This window comes from Zosterops lateralis, assembly GCF_965231275.1.
Source record: "Zosterops lateralis genome assembly, chromosome: 12".
Classification (NCBI taxonomy): Eukaryota; Metazoa; Chordata; class Aves; order Passeriformes; family Zosteropidae; genus Zosterops; species Zosterops lateralis.
In genome coordinates this window covers 20916990-20941789 of record NC_139772.1, presented here as the reverse complement: position 1 = coordinate 20941789, position 24800 = coordinate 20916990, and the positions used below count along the sequence as shown (strand labels likewise).

General features: G+C 41.6%; 1 protein-coding gene across 1 annotated transcript in view; it reads right to left on the bottom strand.

Annotated features, from left to right (window-relative positions):
• CDH11 (cadherin 11) overlaps positions 1-24800 on the bottom strand; it is an 84567-nt gene that overhangs the window by 23475 nt on the left and 36292 nt on the right. The window contains exon 2 of the mRNA XM_083869981.1: positions 21518-21640. The gene's annotated coding sequence lies outside the window, so the exon portion shown is untranslated. The remainder of the gene's footprint in view (positions 1-21517; positions 21641-24800) is intronic.

Genomic DNA, 24800 nt, shown 5'->3' with positions numbered 1-24800 from the left:
CACTGTAACCAGGATATTATTCCATGCTATTGTTTTAACCAAATCAAGTATAACTTTGCTCAGGTGGTGGGGGGAGAAAGGGGGGGGATGCTGCTGATTCTGGATAGAGCACATAGGCCTTAAGAATAAAGTTAGGTCAGGAGGATCTGTGCCTGTACAATCATCAGTACGATATATGATAGTATTATCAATTGTGATATTAGTTTGGTAACTAAATATGATTTTCTCAAACCAGAATCTTAAGCAAGAATCATGAAGACCATTGTTACTTAGGGTAGAATCAACAGAACAATGGAGTTTAATGATTAACATGAATCCTTATGTAACAAGAAAGGTATAAAACTGTATCCATTTCAGATGTCCGACCCAGTCGAGATCTGGGTTTCCGGACCCCTGGCTCCCACAGCTCTGAATAAAGCACTGCACGCAATTTTGTGATTGTGTGTTCTTTCCTATGCTAACATTCTGGGATGGAGTTAATCTTCCTCCTGGTAGCTGCTCCAGTGGCATGTTTTGGATTTAGGAAGAGAATGATGCTGATAACACACTGAAGTTTGGGTTGGTGCTGAGCAGTTTTTACAGATTCAAAGACTTTTCAGCAGGCTGCAGGGGAAGCACTGAGGGCTGGGAATGGACACAGCTGGGATAACTGACCCAACCTGGCCAGAGGAGTGTTCCAGATCATTCCACTGTGCCCAGCACAAAACCTGAGAGAGCCCAGGGGTCTCTCAGGAGCTGGCTGGGCAGAAGCCTGAGAGTGGTGAGCAACTGCAGTGTGTATCACTTGTTTTGTATATTCCAATTTCTCACAGTTGTTATCACTGTTTTCTTCCTTTTCTGTCCTATTAAAGTGCCTTTATCTCAAACCACAAGTTTTCTCACTTTAACTCTCTGAAATCTCTGTCCCATCCCTGGGGAGGAGCAGTGAATGAGCACTAGCTATGTGGTGCTCAACTGCTGACTGGGGTTAATCCACCACAAACATACTGATTTTTTTAAAAAATATATTTTTTTTACATTATTATTTAGAATTGTGCAATGTATCATTTTGAAATCCCAAATTTTCCTAACAAATCTGTAAGAAAAGTTGTTTCCCACTTCCTTGAACATAGTGGATTCCAAGTTTCATAGAAACAGAATATCCTGAGTGGCAAGGGACCCACAGGCATCATTGATCCAGCTCCTGCATAGACACCCCAACAATCCCCCCTGTGCATCCCTGGCAGCGCTGTCCAAAGGCTCCTGGAGCTCTGGCAGTGTCGGGGCTATGCTCATTCCCTGGGGAACCTGGGCAGTACCTGAACTTTCTGGGGGAAGAACCTTTCCCTTCTCTGCAGCCTGAGCCTGTCCTGGACCAGCTCCAGCCACTCCCTGGGTGCTGTCCCTGGCCCAGAGTAGAGCTTGGAGCTGCCCCTGGAGAGGAAATCTCAGACTTCTCTGGCTGAATTAAGATGGAGTTTGTCTTGGGTTTTGTAACCAAAATAATGTTTATTCTATTCCATCTGTTGAAACCTGGTTGTGGAGATATTTCTTTATCTGTTGTAACTCCATAAGGGAGGGGATAACTGCCTTCTCTGATAACAAGCCAGCTGTTAAAACTGGATGGAGCAGTGTTTCTTATCTCTATTCACTCTTCCACTACTCCCACGGGAATATCTTCTGTTAATGGACCATTAAAGCTCAACAATGACATGACACATTCCATCATCCCATTGTGAGACGCTCCACCCAAGGGAGAAGGAGCCAAACAATTTTCCACCTACATAAAAAGGAGCCACAAATGTCACTGGACATCCAGTGTTCCCACGGGACTCCCAAAGGAAGATTGGACCCTTCTCTAGACGCTTGGCTCCACAGGATCAACTCTTCTTCCAACAGGACACATCTGCCACTCCAGGAGGGCTGACTTTTGGACTGTTTTCAACACCCTGACCAACAGGGAGTCAGGTTATATTTCTGACTCTGTCAGGGTTCTCTAGGATTTCTTGTTTGTTTATTTGCTTATTCTTTTGTACTACAACATTTGTATTTTTAATATCCCTAGTAAAGAACTGCTATACCTATTCCCAAGATCTTTGACTGACAGCCTTTTAATTGCACATTTATAATAATTTGGAAAGGAGGAGGGGCGGGACTTACATTCCAAGTCTTCCCTGGCAGATACCTGTCTATCTAAACCAAGACAGACTTGTACTCAAAAGTATAAATTCCATTAATAACTTTTAACTGTATACAAATGAATGTTAGCAATTTTGGTATTGAAAAACAGCATTATCGGGGTAAAGGGTGAACAAGAGTTAATCAGCCACCACACGTCTGATCTCATCAGCAAGGCACATGAACACAGTGAAATTCCTGAATATCATTTGAGGCATGCAGGACAGAGAAATATGGTAAAAGTCTAGTCCACACTCTGAAAAACAACCTGCATGGGGAGGTGTATATTAAAATGTCTGCATGGAAATAAAGTATGTCCCTAAATAACTATGAGAACAGGCCTGCTGGGCATTTCTAGCTGCACAGACAGCATGGCTGTGCTTGTAGTTGTTAATGCAAACCTCACCAGTTTCAGTTTTATCATAAGAAAAGTCTGTTCTTTGACCATTAGAAAATAACATCCATTGATATTCCTAATGGAAATATGCTGTTCATTTAACAATTCAATCAAAAACACATCATAACACCTTGTCCTGGGTTGACAGTGCTCTCTATCCCATAATCCCATATCGTGGACACCCTTGTTATGTCTAAGAGAGGTGTTCCGTCCCCTTTAGGGGGGGGCGGGCACTGGCCTGCTGGCTGGCTCCACTTTGGCTTTTGGCTTCCCTGCTTCTAGTCGCTTCTAGTCGCTCGCTGTATCGCAAATTTTTCTGCTAGTTTCTCGCCCTTTCGTTCTTTTGTTTTTTTCTTCCTTTCTTTCTACCGCCTCTGTGCTCTGTTTGTTTTTTTCCCTTTTCCTCTTCTCCCCCCCCCCCCCCCCCCCCCCCCCCTTTAAGATTTAGGACCGGCACCCGGAGCTGATCTGGCTGGAGGAGTCCGAGGAGGATCGCCGGGGCTTGTAAAAGACGCTGCGCGCCCCTCCCCTCACAGTAACCTGAGCTTTTTTTTCTGTTCTTTTTTTTTTTTTTTTTTCCCTTGTGTCGGGGGGTGTTTATTCATTTGTTAATAAACCGGTTTTTTCCACTTTGTGCTCAAGAGATTCCTTCCCAAACCCAGGGTTGGGGGGAGGGGTGGTAGAGGTTTTGTTATTAGGGGATTCCTTGAAGGTTTTCCCCTAATTCAACCCAAACCAGAACACACCTGAAAAATAATATATCCATGTACATGTGGAAACCACTGGAAGCAACCACTGTGCATAGTCAGTGTGCACACAGCTTCACACAGGTCTGAATGACTGCTCCAAGATATCAACAGCAAAAAATGAAGAGGCAGCAGAGATGATTTCAATGACAAGTAGAGTGGCGGAAGTATTCTAGCCAACTTTAAATTCCTTTCATTATTTTTATAGCAACAATAATCCCCAGCATTCATGAGGATTTCCTGTGTGCTATTAAATGACCATATGCCAAATTTTAATAGACTAAACAATTTTTTCTGATTTGTCTAGGCCATAACTTCTGGATGATGCATTAAAATAGCAATTGTTCTCAGGAATACACTTGGCAGAAGGCAGCCAAGATCACAGTGTTGCAATATAATAATGGATGATTATGTTCTGAAATGTTTTGCAAAAGTATCAAATAAATATAGGAAACTCCCAGACAAAGTAAGATTTTAGTTGTAATTAGTTGAAAAGATGAAGGATTTATTCTACTATAATTTTATCATGAGACAAGGAAATGAACAGCTTTTTAATGTCAGAATAAATATTGGATCATATTAGTTCTGGAGTTGAGAGTGCCTCAGTTTTGGGCAGAGGGGTGGAGGTGGGGCACAGCTGGAGGAGCCCTGGGAGGCAGAGAGGGACCTGCAGTGGCAGGTCCTGTTCTGAGCAGCCCCATGGCTCCCACTGCAGTTTAACCTCAGTTCTCAGCACAGTGTGTCCCTTCCCCAAACACTGCAAGTTCCATGGGCTCATGGAAAATGAGTAGCTCCCAGGTGGGGAACAGATCTCCAGATCCCATAATCAGTCAAGTCCCACTGGTTAGTCTTTAGGGCATATCACAAATGGGAGTTTTTAATAAAACACACAAGGTGAAGAATGTGGAAGGGTTCTGTGCACAAGGGTTTCATTCCTCCTGTGCATCGATGAGTGTGGGAGGAGTTCGGTCTGCCACAGATCTTTATCCTCCTGCAGATTGCTCCATGCAAATTCCTACCAATTTTCAAGAAATTTGGTGTACATTAATAATAAAAGGTTTTTGAAGGATACAAGTTCTTGTTGCAGAAAGCTACTCAGCCCTAACCAATCAGTCCCCCACATAAAATATTTTATTTTTTCCTCTTTAACAAAATGTTGTTCTCTTCCTTGACTGATTTCAAGAAAATGACATTAAAAAGTAAATTGATAGCCTGTTTCTTATTGTTTATGGAACAAGAAAAAACACCAGGAATCAGTACCTTGCACACTTAAGTTAAATCTCTCAATTACTTTTTGATTTTAAACTGTTCTGCATTATCAGACCAATCTTTGAATAGTTTTTAGCTTGGACTTCATGACAAACTTGTCCAAAAGAGAGCCTCTCACTTTATTTACACAAAATAATATTATGATATCAAGATCTGCTTTGCAGTACATTCAGTTACATGACACAAATGGCAAAACCAATTCTTCAAATAATCGGTTTAGTCCGAAAATGGCTGAAATTTTAAATTCAAGTTGTGCTAAATTTGGGCAAGACTCAAATTAGGGTTATTACATTTTTCCACTGGAATAGAAACCACACTGAATTTACCTTGAAGCAGAATTAAGGGAGGTGCAACACTGGTGTGTCAAAATTTGCAAGGCCTCCTTTAAAAGAACAGCTGAACTGGGATATGAGACATCACCTTTCAGCTGTATCCCAGCAGTTTAGGGCTTCCTGTGCATTTCCAGTCAGGAAATCACTGGGAGATGGAATTTTAATTCCTCAAATGAACCTCTTCTCCCAGGGCAGCACTGCGACACAGCATCAGCACAGTTCCCTCACTCAGGGCCAGCACCATGGGCCTCACTCATCCCATGTGAAATAGGAGAATTAAGAACTGAAGGATTCCCTTTGCATCAGACTCCATGCTTGTGAGCCATCCCAGAGTCTGGTCGTGTGGTTACTGGGAATCAGGCACCAGGAGTGTGGAATGACAGGACAACTGACAGAGAGAAGGTTTAGATAAGATATTAGGAAAAAAAGATTGTTCCCTGGGAGAGTGGGCAGGCCCTGACACAGGGTGCCCAGAGAAGCTGTGGCTGCCCCTGGATCCCTGGCAGTGTCCAAGGCCAGGTTGGGGCTTGGAGCAGCCTGGGACAGTGGAAGGTGTCCCTGTCCATGGCAGGGATGGCACTGGATGAGCATTAAAGTCCCTTACAGCACAAAGCATCCTGGATTTTTTTTAATAAAGGCAAATGTGCACTGGTCTCATTAAAATGTTTTGTTTAGATGACAAGAGCTCTGAACTCTATACATTGCTGTTGTATATGTAACTGGTAAATCTCATTTTTCCCAGTGTGTTATTCCAAAGCAGACCAGCAGCCAGTAACTCCCTGTGAGCTCCTCTGTAGCTCAGGGTCCCTCTTGCTTGAGCACATACCAGGCCCCACTGGAGAGAACAGCAAACAACACTCATCTGAATGCAAATTGATATAAAGTTTGCTGTATCATTCACAAAACATAATTAGTCTTATGAGACAAAAGTATTTAGTCCAGAAAAGGAAATTTTTCATATTTAAAGACACTTGGGGAAAAAAAAATCTCTTAGTTATTGCACTGAATAATGAGAACCTCACAATCCCCCAGTTCATGTTCTGTATTTTGCATGGGAGAACTTTACACTGCAATGTAAAGGATTAGAATTTGAGGCTGCATATATATATATATATATATATATATATGTGTGTGTGTGTGTGTGTGTGTGTATATATAAACTTAATATATAACTTTATATTTATTGAGCAAATAGCCAAGATTCTAGAGGTGTCCTACCACAGAGGAATTGAGGAATTCTAGGTCATGGCAAGATTTGTATGTACTAAATACAGAAGTGAAATCTTTACAGAGCTGGTGATTTTCATCTTGACAATAGAAGTCACTTCAAAAACGCTAAGCAAGTTTTGTAGAATCCTATTCTGAGTTCTGTAGAATCCTATGAAAGGAAATCTTAATCCTTTGCATTTTTAAATTATGTTTTATAGCATTGTATTGGATTACTGAGCTGTTTAAAGCAAATAATCCCCAGCTGCTCTAAAGAAAAGTTTTTGAAATGTAGCCACATTTTTCTGTAGCAGCTTTGAGTTTCAGTATTATGAAACCATAGACAACACCAGAAAATGATGGCCCTTTGAAAACAGAAGTCATTGTGCAGGGAAGAGGAAGAGAAATAACCCCCTGAATAGTGTGATGTGCTGTCTGCATCGACCTCTGAATTCATCATGGAAGGAAGGCAAGCTTTGGTTTAATTTGTGCTCATTGGGGAAGGGTGAGATTACTGCTTGCTGTACCTGATATAAAGCAGGGGAAAGCAGGAAGACAGCTTATTACATTATCGAGTGAATATAAGAAATAAGCCTGAGAGAGTGATATTAAAAGGCCTGGGAAATGAAAAATGCCTGTAAACAGAGTTTTACATTTACTTGCTGCACTGGGGAGATCCACTTAAGATAAATGTGACAGAGATTGTCTGGTTTTAAGAATAAACTCTACAGGAAAACAACCAGCATAAGAAAGGTAGTCTTATTAAAGAACATGGTGATTGATAGAGTCATTTCAAGTAATGAATAAGCTTTTGGTAGAGTTTATTTTAAATAGTAATTGTGTTCTTGTGCTTCTCAGACAAACTGGAATTCTCATAATTCCCTGGTTGCTCCAAGGCCAGTGAGGCTGCAGCCCAGGCCATGCTGTGCTCAGTCATTTTGCTATTATGTCAGTGGCTATCAGTGACACCCTGAGGAGGACACAAATGACAACTAAAGTCAACTTACTTGCAACTACTAATGCTGCATTTACATGCTAAGCTGACACTGAATACTTTTTCCCCTAAGAATTGATATATATGAGTATCGGAATAATGCTTGTGCTGTGACTGATGGTCTCTTTGTTTGTGGTTTGTGTCAGAAATGAGACAGAAATGTGCCAGAAATGAGACAGAAAGTCAAGATTAAAGAGTGAAAACCTATCAAAAACTAATGATTGCAGGCAGGTCTATTGAGCTCCCAAACTAAGGCAGACAGAATTCCAGTCAGCAAACCATTTCTGCTCAGATCCATAACCTCTTGCTGAAGGGCTGGCAGCCTCCACATGAGCAGAAATCTAAATTCAGTCTGTGGTTCTACACTTAGAGTTTTATTTCCAGAGGCAGCTTCAACAGTGCTGCCCAAATGCCAGACTGCTAAAACATCTTGGGTGGTCTTTGTGTGGCCACAGTATTCCTCTATAAAACATTCTTCCCCTTTGAATTTAATCCTACTGGACTCCTCAATCCCCATGTCCTCCTCAAGCAGGAAAGTTCCTGATGAAAGACTTCCACATCATGATTCTTTTAGAGAGGTTCCCATTGCAGCCCCTGGAACATTTATCTTTATAAAACTTGACAAGTTAGGGAATTACCGAGAGTCCCCTTTATAAATACATTTGCTAAAGAGAGAAGATGAGAGCTAAACTACCAATCAAAAGCCTTCTCCTTTCCTCAGCTCTCTTGAAGGTGCAGAAGGATGAGCTCAGATCCTTCAGCCGTGCCCATGGAACGTTCTTTTTTTGATAGCTTGCTTAACTACTCCAGTTTAAGTGCAAATTTCTTCCATGAAGAGCATAAAAGCCACTTTGAGATTTCTGAATGAAAAATTGAATCAATAATTAATTTTTGCCTAGGCAAAGATTGTCCGTGAGGAAACCAATTTTGGCTCAAAAGCATGAGATAACAACCTCAGAATATTCAAACACATTCCTAAAGCAGCATCAGTGGCACTAATAAAGGAGACCATCACTATTTAAATACCTAATGGCAGGCTACAGCTGAAAAGACCAAATCTTCACCTTTCTATTATTATCTGCAACCCATTAAATCACAAGATTATAATTAAAACCAATATTTGCATGAGTCTTTTCTGAGATGTCTTGTTGTAATTAGTCACCATAGAGTATTTCCATTTAATCTAAACCCCCCCAAGTACACAAACACAAAGAAAACATCACCTTCATTAAAACAACTTCCTTTTGGCTTCCTAATCTGCTCTGAGCACAAATCAGAGCAATTATATGGATTTTTAGTGTTCACAGGTTGTAAGGACTAAGGCTTATTTCCCAACTTTATATTGCAAACCCAAAAATCCAGGAACAGGTGCTAGGATGATGCAAAGAGATGCTAAGCATACAAATAAATGCAATAATAGCACAGAAAAGACAGGCTGGTGTCAGCTTGCAATTAAAATTTGTTTTTCATACGACTGATCTATTAAGAAAAAAGGGCAAATTATTCAGCATATTTTTCATGAGCATAACTCATTTTGAGTTAAACATGTTCATCATGTCCTTCTAACTGATCACATGAACAACAAACACATCCCAGACCTGGCTTGGCACTGTTTCTGACCTGTAATTACAGATGATGGTGACAAAACGTTCCATTTCTGTTCTTGTGAGACAGCCAGTAACGTCAAGATATTTCAGGCAGTGCCTTGCTACAGCTGGGATGATGTTTGGTGTCATTGTTATCATGCAGAAAATGCAAATTTTAAATACCTTGAGCTGATGTTTCACAGAGAGTTTGTCATGGGAAATTGGCCAAAAATGTGCATTTTAAAAATTAGATTTGTGATATTCATAGCTAAATCTATCAATCAGCTTTACTAGATGTATTTTGGAAGTGCATTAGCAGTTTTGAGGCTATAAACACCGTTTACCACCTTTACTCTGGTGCCAAGGGCGAGTCTTGGCCTTAAGAGTGCAATAATCAGATCTGGTGGGGTGTATCTGCGTGTCCTGGAACACCAACCTCATTTCTGCATCTTGCATTAGCAATGTCTTTGTTAACCAGCAGGACAATATAAAAGTACTGGAGTGTGAAAGAACCTGTGTCCACTAAGGTAAAACTTCACCTTCCACATCGATAGCAATTTTCTCATTAATGAAAATCCCTGAAATGCCCTTAAAATGAGTTTCGGAAAAAGAGGAAAACCTAACATTTGATAGGACTGCTAGATTGAGAACAGTTTAATTTTTTGATTAAATGACCTTAATGTGAGCCAAGTAGAAGGGGAAAATTTGCATTTATAGAAGGGAAATAAATCAAACCCCCAATAATTTAAAAAATACCATATATGTACAAATATACACATAAAAATACTGAAGGCTCCATTCACCAGAACAAGATTAAGCATTTTTTTCTCCACATTAAACATGCCCTTACATTTAGCATATTTTCTACCAAAATGTTCTTTTCAAAATGTTGCCAGGGTGATATCACTATTTCAGTCCAACCAACTTCCTTTGAAATCTCCCATAACAATAATTAAATAAATTGCTCTTGGAGTAATTATGGGTTTTTTTCTGGAAAACGAACTATTAGGCTAAAGAGAGATGAGAGAGTCTGTCACCAAACACAAACTTTCTAGAAACGTTAGTGCTTGCTATATTTATTGGAAGAAAGATGGAATGCTTAAAAACTTTGGACCTTTTTAGCTTTTGTAAAGAAAATGTCGACTTCCCAGCTGAAATAAGCACCAACCTCAAATGACTGCTGACAGTCCTGAGAGTGCAGAAGGAAAGAAAATGGAAGTTGTGTCAATAGAAAGCTTTTAAATTCTATGTATTAAGCCCAAGAGGGCTGCTGAGAACTGGAAGGCCAAACTGCAGTGTTAAAGCAAGTGGATGGTGAACAAGATGAAGGGGATGGAGAGCCCAGGACTGACGATCCAGTGGAGGGCACAAAATGAAACAGTCCATAAATCCATAGTGTTGGGGGCCTTGGAGATTGGGCTGCTGCAGTTAAGGAGGTTCCGTGTGTGGCCATCCATCAGCTCCAATGCCTCCCTTCTTTGCTCTAGGAATTTGATCAGCCCTGATAGAGGTAAATGAGGCTTTCACAGCTCCATGGAGTTTCCAAATGTGTAACTTTATGTTCCATCTGTACTTTGGCTTTGGCTTCAACTCAGGCTAAAACTGTTAGATGCAGCATGTTGAGCATCCCATGAGTTTTTGGTGTTTTTTTCCCAGATTAAGTTCTTTTACTTTTGCTAAGGATTCCCCTTTATTTGTAGGGTTTTGCCATTCACCTGCTAAACAGCACTGATTTAACCCTCAGAACAAGCTTAGTTAACCCTCACCTTATTCTCTGGCTTAGTATGCTACCTCAGACTTCACAGAATTTAAGTTCTGGTGCTTGTTGGTATTGTTCATATTGCAAAGAATATGGAGATTTCCATTTAAAGATTTTATTTTCATTCCTTGTCTATGTTTTTCTTTATGTGTGATGCTCAAACTCTCATCCTCCTTTTCCTTTAAATCTCTCTGGTATTTGAGATAATGTTACGTAAGAGTAACCCATGTGGATCAGTATCGGAATTTCTTTATGGAGTCTTTATGATATCCCACCCAAGGACAGTGACATAATGCTTGTCTGCAAAGCTAACCCTCTGTTTTTCTCACCACTTTGAAGACCCAAAGACAGTGTTTTCAACTTAAAAACTCATAAAGGTAAGCAAAAGGACAATAAAAAATAGCTTCCTGGAAATCCAGTGGTCAGAGGGAATAAAGCACCAGACAGGCACCAGCTGGAGAAACTGGATCTGGGGATTCATCCAAGAACAGGGAACATCTTTCTGAGCAGACAGACATATTTCTTGTTCCAATGGATGGCTGACAGGGTAAACATTGCTATAAAAAACTTTACATGATTTTTTTTTTTAAACTCTGTGCAAATTTTGTGAATCCCTTCTGGCTTAAGCTTCAGACTCTGAGCTTAGAATCAGACACAAGGAATGGCAAATCCATATTATAAGCAGGAAGAATAATTATCAAGGTCACACACAAGAACTTGTATTATGTTTGTAAACACAGCTTTAACTAAACCCAGCTATAAAACATGATGATGTGTATAATATGAATGATGGTGTAAAAATTAGATTGCCAATAGGAATGTTTACTAAATGCTCATTTAATAACAGGGCTTAAATAAATAGTGTAAAAAAAATTTCCACGAGTAAAGGTGAACTCATTAAAATTTCAGTGCCTTAGGACAGCGACACCACTGCCTGTGACATGCCCAAGCTGGAGCGAGCTGCCAGCACGCCCAGCAGGACCCAACTGGATTCTTAGGCAGCATCAGCACCACTTTTGGCCTGCCCAGGCCTTGGGTTTGGTTAATTCATTTGGCTGTAACGAGTTATTTAAGGACCAAGGGGCCATTGCCTGATTTTCTTGATTCTCTTTGCTCAGGATGACTCTGTGTTGTAAAACAAGTGGGTTTATGTATATGTTTGAAACTAAGGGCTACAAATAACAATGCACAAATAACAATGTTTATACACAGTGAACTACCTGTGCAGCCAGGAGACAGCGCAGGAGGAGAGAGGAGATCTGAAAGTCAGGGAAAGGAGGGTGGTGGGGCTGGAAACTGTTGCCCAGGGCTCAGCCATGGAACCATTGCAGGCAGGGAACTGCACAGAACTCAGAGACCACTCAGGGAGCAGAGGGTGCTGTTCAACACCCAGAAAATCACCTTTCACAGCAACACAGGCAGGCATGTGCCCTACAGAACCGAGGGGAAAGTGCAGCCTGAGAAGCAGGTTTGCAAACATAACAGCGGCTCTAGAAAAATAACGTTATTAGAAACATAACAATGACTCTGGGTGCACGGAGAAGGATCCATCCCTGCATTCTTTGGGATCGAGTCCAACACCACCTTCCCTCAGGACCTATGCCTGAGGCAGCTGATGGCTCCTTTCCATCAAGCAAAGGCAGAGACTGGGAAGCTCTGTGCACCACTTTTAACTGTACATAACTTGCATAAGAGCTCAGTGTGGCTGAACTGATAAATTTCTGGTTAGACACTAGAATTTAGGCAGACAGAACATTCTTGGCTTTTAATTTCAGTTCTTTTGGGTTAGATGAGCTCAGTAAGCTGCAGCAGATTAAACTGGTGGAGACTTTAAAGAATCTGGACTGAGACCTGGATGTTATTCCATAACTGCTCAGAGGCAAAGCACTCAGGTGGACAAAGTGCAATGTGTCAGCCTTGTGTGAGATGTGCAGAGGAAACAAAAGGAACAGCACATGGGGAGCAGAGGCAGCCTGGATAACCCTAAGTCAACAGAGCATCAGCCCCGGCTTGGGAGAGTGGTTTTGACAGTTATTAAAAAGCCATTACTGCTCTAGTCTTTGCTGGGAAGTCTTCCCACTTAAACCATTAATTATTTCTGTTTTTGTTAAATATAAAGCAAATCTAATGACTACAGACCTACAAGGAGAAAAGTGGTCATTCCATTTGTTGCATGTACAACTTTGGTGTCATTCTGCTGATGCTGGGAGCAGCAGAGGGGTAATAAGCAGTGGACCAGTGGCTTTACTGGGACACAGCACAGCACAGTCTTTGTTGAGCTGTCCTTGGGGTGAGCCTGTTCCTGGGATGGGGCTGTTTTCTCCTAGGTCTCACACATGGCAGAGGGGCATAGGAGACACAGGTGGCACCTTTGGGCTCACAAACAGACAGCAGAGCAGTGAAGGCTGCAGCTGGCTCCTGGCCTTGGGATGAACAGCTCATTAGTGAGTGCTAAATGTTTGTGTGAGCACATTCCTTGGAATAAATAGGGAATATCTTCTCCCCAGTGTGCTGCAACTCACATGTTGCCTGCAGTAAGAAAGTATGAGAACAGCTTGGGAGGTCAAGACAGAGCCTTTGGGTTGGTTGGTTATTTTTGCTTCAGTGCAGCCCGGATTCACAAAATATAGCTGATGGCACGAACCCGAGCCAGGACAGCCAGGAGGCCTCTCACAGTGGCCAGGCTGTGCAGGTTACGTAATCTGTTTTTCTATTCTTGGGGGAGAGAGAAAGGAGAATTGGAGGCCAAATGGCCAAGTTCTCCTGTAAAAGTGGGGATAAAGCTTTGGATATAGCTTTTGGATATTTAGTATTTTAGCCTGTTGTTTCCAAAAGAAGATCGTGTTCATAAACAGAACCGGAAAATACCCTTCAGGGTCAGTCCTGCTTTTGATTCCAAATGTGATGTTGGCTCAGGCTTCCCCTTTCCTGGCCTCTCCCATTATCCCATTGAATTCACTTGGAGGTTGTGGTTACTGGCCAAAATAAACGAGTAATGCATCCCAGAGCCCATATTCGTTGAAATATCTTCTAAAACAGGAATTTATAGCATCAATATAATGAAACTCAGATTACAGCATTAAAGTCTAAGCCTGTCTGCTTGCCACACATACCAGAATTATACAGAAAATCTGAGCCATGGGACCTTGAGCAAATTGGGGAAAATATGCATGCCCATCTAGAGGGAGGCTATAGGACTTTCGTTGCACCTTTAAGAGCAGCCTCAAGCAAGAGATAAATCAGACATGATGCTACACAGGTAGCAGCAGCAGATCTGAAAGAACTGCCATGGAATCACAAATACTTTGGCTTTGGCACACTGAATTTTGCAAATTTAGCCTGGTTTAGAGCAGTTTCTACCTTAAGTAAGAAAAAATAGGATCAAGTCCTGACTCAATCCTCATTTTGTCCCTCCTGTCCCTGACCAGCCCTGACAAGGGTTATTTTTTTTTTTTTTTGCTTTAATGTATCTGTTAAGTGTGTTGTGTTCTATGCCATTCTCTTTGATGTTATGTTTATTATTATTATGCAAAGATTACCAAATGGATGCTTTCTATCCCAAAAATCCTCATTACTCTTGTGCACCAATTACAAGTATTGCTTTAATAGATCAGAAACTAGACAGCTTTTTCCTGTAAAGGAACAGAAGGAGAGACTTCACCTAAAACTTTGGAACAAACCTTCATTTATGAGACAAGAGAATCATTTTTATTCCACTGCATGAATTCAGTGGGCTGCCACAGGCCAGTCATAATCTGTTATTGTTTCCCTACAACCTTGTACTATTAATTTTTCTTTTTAATGATCTGTCCAGACTAGTTTAGCTGTGGGAACTATGATGGAGCTGCAATAGAAATGGTTTATGTTATGCCTTTGTCAAAAAGCTTTCCCCTACAGCAGCAGAATGTAATTGAAAAGCCATTTTAAAATAAAAGTAACTTGAGTGGTTGCAAATGCAGGTTGTCAGGAATGGAGAGGGAAAAACCTATGCATTATATTAGATTTTACCAATTATTACCTGTGTGTCTTTATTAGTGTTTATACATATGAGGAAAGCCACATAAATTGCATCTGCTGCATCGTTATATCAGCAAGTGTTCCTGCAAGATACATTTTTAAGTTTTTCTTCAACTGTGACTAACAATGTAGTAATTGGCTGGGTTAATCACCTCAAAATAAATAAATATATTAAATTTTGATTTATTTTATGGCATACAAAATATGCCCATTTTTGAGACAGTAAACTAACATCTGAGTAGAATTCAAATAGCTTTTATTGCAAATGAAACCTTGAAAGGCTGAGTGCACAACCATCTTTTAATATGTAATATATATGTGAAAGGCACACTATTTAGTTTTCTCTTGGGTTTTCTTTTTTTCTGAGCCCTGGCTGTATTTTTTCTTGAAGACATTATAGTGTAAGTTTTAAATATGCTATTATTCTCCTCCTCGCCATCATTATCATTATAAAAACACAAAGTGAGCAACTATATATATATATATACACACAAACACACATATGGTATATATAGGTATATATGTGTGTGTATATTTATACACACTGTATATTTATGTATTTATTGTTAAAGCTGACAACAATTTTCTCCATAAATTCCCATTAAAATTGTTTCAGGAATACTCCAATTTAGCTTTTAATTCCCACTTTTCACCTTTGAAGTAACTGTGGAACTTTTGCCAAAAGTTGATTTTATTGGAGCACAACTATTTGAGGTTAATTCAACCCAGAAGTGATTGGAATTTTGGGGAGTTTTTCAGTCAATGGATCAATATTTTAATGCTCTTTCTCCTCTGCTGGCCAATTTCTGCAGCCCGTGCAGTGCAGATTCCTTAGGGAATCTCATCCTGGCAGAGATTTCATAAGTTTCCCATTCCGTAGCCCAGCCAGGCTGCTCCAGATCCTTCTCCAGAGCTCCATCCTGCAGCCCAGACAGGGCTGGGATTCCCGAGAAAGCTGGGAAATGCAGAGGTGAGTCTCTGATGACTCAGTTGCTTCAGGATTCAACCTGGAACAAACTTTTTGCCATGAAAAGCTGAATTTCAGCTCAGGTACAATTTCGTTGTTTCCAAAAACAAATCACTCATTCCAACATTCTTCTACATTCAAGATTCTTTCAAGGCAACATGGAAATAATTTTCTATGAAAAAGCAGATAGGAAAACCTGAAATGTCCATGTAAGAAGTACTGAGACCATAAGAGACAGGACAGTGTCAATATATTTCCTCACTTTGAAGTCTTTGTAATTTCTAACAAAATAATAACTTTTCTTTGATATCTGTTTGACTAGAATATGTCTTATATTTATCCTAACAATGTTTCCAAAGGTTTTTTCAGCTCAAGCAAGGTCTTGAACAGAACCAAAAAGGCAGAAGTAATAAATTCAGACTCCATCTCATTGCACAGACTATGTGAAATGACACTTACTCTTCTTAATGGTTCACTATCAAGCCTTTAAGAGCCACCATGGGATTTCCTGTACTTTGGAGTTTCATCCTACTAAAATCTAAGCTTTTGCCCTCACATGTGAGCCTACTTCATTAAGATTACTAATATCCATCCTAAAATACATGGAATGAGCTAATCCTGCAGGTACACTGAGTGTCTGTTCTGTGGGTTGTGTAGTGGTTTCATGTTTGCTGAATTCTGTTTTGCCTAATTTAGTGTAGTGCTTTGAGTGTTTACTCTTTTTTACTTCTGGAAGATAGGATTTGGGGAGAAAAGCCAAAACAGGCCTTAACTTGAGGTAAACAGATAGTTTTCTTTCCACATGGCATCTGTGCAAAAACAAAACTATAGAGAAATTTCCTTCCAAGATCTGCTCTGTACATCAGGAACAACCTGGTTTTCCCATTATGGTCTTTCTATGTAAGAATTAAATGTTATATATGCAAGAGGCAAAGTATGCAATATACAGCACTAAGTTATATATTCAGGAAGTGAACTTCAATTCCTCATCCTCTGATGAACTCATCACAGCCTTCCAGGATCTGAGAGGGCTGCAGGGAACCTCAGGAGGGGCTCTGCATCAGGAGCTGCAGTGCCAGGGCAAGGGGTTCACACTGAAAGAGGGGAAATTCAGGTCAAATATTGGGAAGGAATTGTTCCCTGGGAGGGTGGGCAGGACCTGGCACAGGGTGCCCAGAGAAGCTGTGGCAGCCTCTGGATTCCTCGCAGTCTCCAAGGCCAGGCTGGACACTGGGGCTTGGAGCAGCCTGGGACAGTGCCCATGGCAGGGGGTGACACTAGATGAAAAGAATAAAATTTTAAAAATTCCCGAGTATATGTTAGGAGTCTAGAGTGCTAAAGCCCTTGGTTGTTGTATACTAAGTGTATTAATGTTTTGAATAATTTGTGATTGTGAATTCCTGTAGTGTAGCAATTAAAAGCCACCTCCATAGTCCCCCTGGAGAGGCGGGGGGGGGGGGGGGGGGGGCGGGCTATTTGATCGCTGAGTGCCAGCAGCCGCCCCCCCCCCCCCCCCCCGAGCCGCCGGAGGAACCGGGGGTCCCACACCAGGGCCAGCTCCCTCCCCCCCCCTCCCCCCCGAGCTGGCCCTGAGCCGCCCATCGCCGCTGCTCCCGAAGTCGCGGCGCGGAAAAACCCATCGCTCCCCGCCACTGCCGACCGCCCCGAGTCGCCCGAAGAACCGGCAATCCCCGGCGGCCGCTGCCGTGCGCCAACCCCCGCTGCCGCGGAGCGGCCTGGACCTGTGCTCCCACCGCGGGGCGGCTGCCGGCGTGGGTCTGCCCCGGGCTGCCCGGGCCGGCCCCGTGCCCGCGTGGCTACCGCCGCCAAACCCCAGCCGCTCCCGCTGCCGCCGGGGCGCCACTGAGCCCCTCCCCCCCCCCATCCCCCGCTGGAACCCCAGCCGTGGCACGGCAAGCCGCAGAAAACCGCTGCCATGAGACCGCCGTGCCAGAGTCGTCTCTCATCCCCCCCGGCGACCCCGTACCACCAACGTGTAAATTAGAAACCCCAGTGTAAACTGGGACACTTTTAAAACCAAAAGTCCCCTGCCAAAACAAACCAATGTGAAATTTGGACCAACAGTGGACAGTACTGAACTGTGTATACCCTAAAGTGTTGATAAATGTGATAAATTTGGTGTAAAAATTCGTGTATAAAATAATAATCCAATGTATAAAAAGAATGATGTTAATAAAATGTAAAGTCTAGTAGGTAGCAGTCTGCATCCCCAGCCTGCACTGCTTCAGTTGCGAAACAGGAGAAGGACCATCAGACCAAACAAAGACGCTAGCCAGCCCCGATAAGAATCGCACCCTTTCCAATGCAAGGAGAATTCCTTCTTGACGACGATGCAGATTTCATCAACGCCCTGGCACGATGTGCACACTGAAATCAACATAAGACTGACTGGTACAATTGGCATAAGAAAAGACCTTCCCAGAATGGATCAACGGGACTTGGCAAGATCCGGGAAGGCCATCGAAAAGAAATTTGGACTATTTGGCCCACCCTGGACACCTGGACTGCCTCAGGGCAGAAAAATCCTATAAAGTGGTGGACTGAGGGCCGTTTGGTGTGGATTTGGGCGTTTGGTGTGGATTTGGGCGTCCTGTACCCTGGCGTGCAGACTCCTATCCACCCGGCGCGGCGCTGGCAATTTCCTATTTTGTGGTTTTCTCTTTTATTGGTGATTGATATCGTGTTATTAATAAATTGTTTCTTTGTTAATCCGATATTTGCCATTGCATTTATAACAATAAACTTTTTTTTTTGTAACTTACAGTAACCTAAAAGTACCCGAGAGGAGGCAGACCACCAGAACAGTCAACTCCTACCACCCCGGCGAGGGCGGGGCTCCCGACTCTGCGGTAGCCTGAGACTGCAAAGCCGAACTGATCCTCCTCAAGGTTTACCAAGAAGTGCTGAACCTCCCTCGAGCCACCCTTTTGAGAGCTGATTAATAAAGGCATTTTAAGGAGAAAAATACTATCTACGCCCATTTTTAACACTAGATGGGCTTTAAAGTCCCAACCCAAACCATTCTGTGGTTTTATGATTCTATGAGAGTACTCTTTTTTGGGGTCCTGAGGACCAGTTATTCACGTGGGATGCTTTACAAATTAATAAAATCATAGGGAAGTGTATCTGTTGTGCAGATACAACTTGGGGGTTGGGTTTCTTTCTTTTTTTACTTGTAGATTTTTTTTTCTCATAATTTGCTAGGAAATTAACGACTGGGTACTTATGGGTACTTAAGAAAAAACAAAAGAAGTGGCTGAAGTCAGGAGAGGAGTGTGGCACTGGGCTACACTTCTTTTGTCTCTGGGAGTTTCTCTCGAGGGGAAAGATACCGTGAGTTTCGGGGGGGACAGGTAAAAAGGACAGGGCTGGGGGCAGCTGCTCTCTCATTCTCGGCATCAGAAGGACCATGGTCAAGCTGTTGCATACTGCAGGGAGAATTCACTGTCACCACTGGAGTCCAGTCCTAGGGACCATCTGCTCGTGTGCCCAGGAATCCTGAACTCGCCTTCTTTTTGCTGCCCTGCTGGGAGCTGGGCTGCTGCCGTCCTGCCCCCGGCGCTTTCTTCAGCCCTGCTCTGGATCTTTCTGCGCTATAGCCCCACACCCCCAGCCCTGCCAGGACGTCCTGCAGTTCCAGCTACCACCACAGCGCTTCTGGTACATCTCATCCACCAGCCCAGGATTTCTGCTTGTTCCTACCGTTCCAGCGTAGTGGTCCTCAGAGGCCTGCAGGGTCACCGGGGTCAGACTGCCTCAGGGTTTTGTGGAACAAAGCCTCTCCTCCATCCCTTCCCATCTCAGCCGAGAAGGCTGGCACAAGGTTCCTAGTTCTGTTTTTGTTGTCAATGCCATAGTTATTGTTGTTTGTTTGCCTTGTTATACATACCAGTAAATAACTGTTATTCCTATCCTCATATCTTTGCCTGAGAGCCCCTTAATTTCAAAATTGTAATAATTCGGAGGGAGGAGGTTTGCATTCTCCATTCCAAGGGAGGTTCCTGCCCTCCTTAGCAGACCCTTATCTTTCCAAACCAAGACATGTGCTTACCCTCAGTCTCTTTTGAAATTCAGTTTAGAAAATTCAGGCAGCAGAAGAAGGAAATGTCCAGTCAGGATATTCCCAGTTCCTGAAGCTCCTGGTCACCTTCTGTAGTGACTGAGCCAAGGCTGTGTCACAGCCCTCAGCAGCTCAGCAGAGCCTTGGTGTCTGCTCCACTGCTCTTTGTTCCATGGACAATAGTTAAACACGAATATTTTACCTTCTCAACTCTTGTCATTATCCAGACACTGTAACAGGAAATTTGCATTCGTCAATAGGCACAGCTGGAAGTAATTTAAGAAAGATCCTTCAAAAGAAGGGAAGAGACTTTAAGGAAGCATATGGAGTCACAGGTTTACATGATAATCAACAAAAGCAGCTCTTGTTGCTCCTCTTTTGCAGGGAGACACTTCACACTCCAAACAGAGTGAAGATTCCACAGTCTCTCTGCAGGATGCTTTCTTTTACAAATTATCTGCTTTAACTCTGAAATGCAAAGAAGTCTATGAAAAGAAAATCAGATAAAACTGGGATAGGGACCCAGTTCAAATTCACTTATCTCATATACTAGTGAGAGTGATGGGCTGTTTCCCTTAAAGCTTATTCCTCACAGTCCTTTAATTTCTGAAAATTAAGTCTGTTTGGTAGTAGCTCTGAATTCAAGAACAAGCAGAGTAGAAAGGAGCCTGAACTAAACCATGAACTGGGATATTAGAAAATGCCAAATGAGGCCAAACAGTGGTGAGAAAATTCATGTAAGTCTGTATGGAACAGAGACATGCAGAACTAATTTCAGATATTTTCTCTATGTCTTCTTGATACCCAGGAATGAATTTGAAATCTAGTCAGCTAGTCTTCAAACCAAACCCTTTTAGAATCGTTCCATTGAGAAACTGGATCTGAGTAAGAGCTGAGCACTGTTTGCAAAATGTGGCTTTTGTATCCTGACAGGACAAGAACCTGCCATGCTGAGCTCTGCCCTTGCTAAGGAGTTAATTAAACCCAGTGTCACCCAGCCTGGCTGCTGCAGTCCCCTCCCCAAATCTGAGGACACCACACACAGATCCCATAGAGCTGCTCACAAAGATGTTGAAGTGCTAGTCCATTTGGCTGCCAGAAATAAGATAATTGTAATTCAAAGACATTTTCACAGAAACTAAGCATCTGTCAAGCAGGACCTGAGTGAATTGAATGTAGAAACTGTGAATGAGTCAGCAAGACAAAGAGCTTTAATATCCTGGCATTGTATTTTTTATCCCACACAATTCAGGTGGGCTCCTGCTTTGGATTCTGTAAAAATGACAGTGTTTATGTATTTATTATCTATTACACCTAATCTGTTTCTGTGTTAAACTTTAAAATGAACAATGGACACTCCTGTAAGTGAGCAATTCTCACCTCTGTGGAATTGCAGCAACGGCACTGCGAAAGTCAGAGGATTTAAAAAATTAAACTGCATCAAAGCAGCAGATCCAACTATTTTAAAGGTCTAGTTTCCCATACTCTCTACTTTCCACCTTCTCTGAAGCCTAAGGATCACCACGAAGTTCCTTTCCCAACCCAAGTCTGAGCAGTTACATTAAGTTCAATGGTATTGCACAAAATATCAGAAAAAGAGTCCAAACATGGAATTAATCACTTATTCACTTGAATAAGGAAAGTATGAACCTGTTTGACTGATCACTTCCAGCTGTAAACCTAAATATCAGAAAAATTCTTACATTCCTGTTCTTCAGTGCTCCACTGTTGTGAATTTTCAAGTGATACTCTGATGTTTTAAACGAGAAATTCAACAGAAGGGATTCAAAACGTGTCCCTTATCAAACTGTGCTGTAGAGAGGTAGAAGGATGGTCTGCGTCCTACAGCTGAGAGCTCTCACGAGCTCTGGTTAAACTCTGAGGGATCAGTGCCTGCAGAAGTGTTCCCTATATTGCACAAACATTTTAAACACTACAGAAACAAGGCCCCAGCCATGAATCCCTGACATCCCTCAGGAGATCACAGGGTTGGATGTAGGACTTACCTTCACCCAGTGGAAACCTGCTGCCAGTTGATGTAGCATATTCCACCCATCTGAAATACCACTTCAGGAAGCTGTGACACCTGTTAGCCCTCTGCTGCCACTCAGCCACTACTTCAGTTCTGGCTGCAAAGAAGTAAAAAGGCCATTTGAAATCCAAAACAGTGGTGGGACCACAATAAAAGGAAACTGAAGTCTGGCCTACAAACTACCACAGAAGCCTAAAGAGAGTCTAAAGGCAAGCAATTAAATACTACTTATAATTAATAAATAGCCTTTACCTAGAATCACAGAAGACCAGGTTTAGAAATGACCTTAAAGATAACCCAGTGCCACCCCTGCCATGGGCAGGGACACCTGCCACCATACCAGCCCTGTCCAACCTGGAACATTTAACAGACTCACTTTTGCTATGGTGTTCCCATAACTAAAATGCTTGAGGCCGTATCAAAATTCTTTCACATTTCTTTTGTGTTATCTATGGAAAAAATCTGTTCTGGAAACATTGTCCAAGACAAGACACACTGTAGTGAAAAAAGGAACAGCTGCAGATGCCACTAACCTGCAAGATGTGCTTTGAACATTTTTAAATGCTCTAAAGGGATATTAGAAAATTAGTGGGTTTATCATTATGATGGAAAAGGGAGAAGATTATTTTAGGAAGTAGAACTGCCATTACAGTAGTGAAAAAATATGTAAGATTTTTTACATCTGAAACAAAAAAAAAAACCCAAACAAGTAAGAGGTGCCTCTGCCTGTAAGAAGTTAGCTATTTCAGTGGTTACAATTCTTTCATAAATGGGGGAGAAAGTTGAGTCAGTCTGGACAAAGGGAGCAGAAACAAAAAGAAACCTGCTGAATCATTTTTCATGACAATTCCTGAATTAAAATTGGTAAGTTAAGGATGGTCACAATTTCACAGAACAGTCATCCTCACACCTCATCATTTCACATCTCATCAACCCAGGTGTTTCTGAAACTGTCCCCACGGAAATGAAATACAGATAAAATATAATTAATGTGACTGAATGCAAAGGAAATACTCAGTGTGATTTGTTGTTACCTACTGGTGCAGACACTGCATTTCTGAGGTTTGAGACCTTGATGGACACTTAAACAGCCCTAACTGAATTCTAGGACTAAGATCCATTCCAGCCAAGGAAATCAGGCTAGATTTCCCAGTACCTCTAAATTTAGTAACTGAAAATTTCTAGACCTAATTATTAAAAAATAGCTTTTGTAGTTCGGGCTGATAGATCCAAGTCAGTAATTTTCTGTAGTGTTTAATTGTTAAAGATACCTCATCCTCTATCCATGCTTCATTTTATACCCACTTTTCACCTCCATTAAACCAATTAAGTTATAATTGCAAAAAAAACAGTTCAGTAGCAGAGGCTGAATTTCAAAGTTCCCAGCACAAATGTTGAAAAAGAAACAGGCATTGACTGACTATTTTATATTCAATATTGCACAAACATATTACACTCTTGCTCCATCAAAGGAAGAAATAAAGTTATGTGGCTTCTGTAGCCCCTCACAACTGCAAATACATCGAGTCTCTTTTAAAAATTTGGGATACAGTGCCAGAAAAGCAGATTCCTAAAAAGTGGATTTTGCTAAGGTTAAGCACTGTGGAGTGATGATTTGTGTGATGACTGAGCCACTAATATAAAAGCACTTGGTTTGTAAAAGCACTCCACATTCCTGCTATGAAGTACCTATTGCACTTTGAAATATATTCAATATATTGCAAGTAATTTTTTTCATAAAGGACCCTTTTGAACTAATTCACAATTCATATGAATGACTGAAACTGACTAAACTCCCTCATTTTGATAATTTGTTCAATATCTTTACAGAAAACAACATTTTTATGAATGACATTGCAGCTCAAGATTCCTTTATTCCTGAGACATTTGAATTTGATTGGATACGGACTTCTCAAAATATCCTCTGAAATATTCCTACCATCCATTTTTTAAGCTCTTCTTTTGCTTTTAAAAGCTTCAGAGATTTGATAACAGACGCTGCCAGTCTCCACCTGACCTGCAGTTCCATCAGCTTCTCCCTGTGCATCCACCTGGCCACCAGCAAAGGGACCAATCATGGAACTACAGAGTAGGCTGGAAGTATTTTAAATAATAATATATAAATAATAATTTCGCTGCCAATTACAGCCTCTATTCTTCAGTCACACTGCATTTCAACAAATATCAGGGGTTACCAACTGCTTTTTTTTTTTTTTTTTTTTTTTTTTTTTGTAGCATTAACCATTATAAGTTAATAAATCTTCATATTAACATCAAGCAAGGAGAAACTCCTCCACAAGTTAGTTTCCATTAAAAACAGGATTTGAGATTATTTCCATCCTTGTGACTGTACACAGAACAGTTCAGCTGAGTAATTGATAGTTAGGTACCAGATACCTATTTACTTCCTATTACCATATCATTTATCAGATGCCTATTATTTACTGTATAACATTTTTATTTTCCTATTTTTTCTGCAGCTGAATATACCTTCAGTAGTTCTAATAACTTTATAATTCTTACAAAAGGGCGAAAAGCCAAACTCCTCCCAACTGCTGTATTTACAGAAGGCTGTTTCAAAGCCCAATTACAATTACAAGAAGACTTTAAAAAAAAAAATCCATTAAACAGTTCCAATGCTCCAAACAGATTTGCCACGGTGGCTCGTTAAACCACACGGCCTAACAAGACTTTTTGGGGCAAAAGAAGCCGTGGCTTCAGAGCTGGTTTATGCAAAGTGACAAGTGGAGCAGTTTGGAAATGTGGCCGAGGAGAGGGGAAGGAGCCCCCGGCCCATTGTCACTATGGTAATTATTGCACAATGCCTGATGTGAAACGGGCCGAGGCAGCAGCTGAATCCGGCATTGTCCTCGCACGATAAAAAGATTTGGGAGTCTGAAAAGCAGAGGAACGGAATCTCACAGCTTCTTAGAGTCCCCTCTGAAAGGGCCATTGTAACATCATCATAAATCCTGGGATCCCCAGGCACTTGACAACTAAAGCAGTGGACAATAGAATTCTTGTCTTGGACAAAACACTCCTTGTCTGCCAAGAGGCTTATCTGCTTCATTTACAAATGTCTTTTATTGTACCCAAATAATTCCCTATTAGAAAAACTATTAGGATCAGCACTAAATAAATATTCACAGCTTTGTGGGTTGTTTGGCAAAGTGAATAAACCAATACAATCGAGGTGCACACAAAATATGAGTTTTACACTGAGGAAACCCAAAACAACACCAAATCTCTTTTTTATT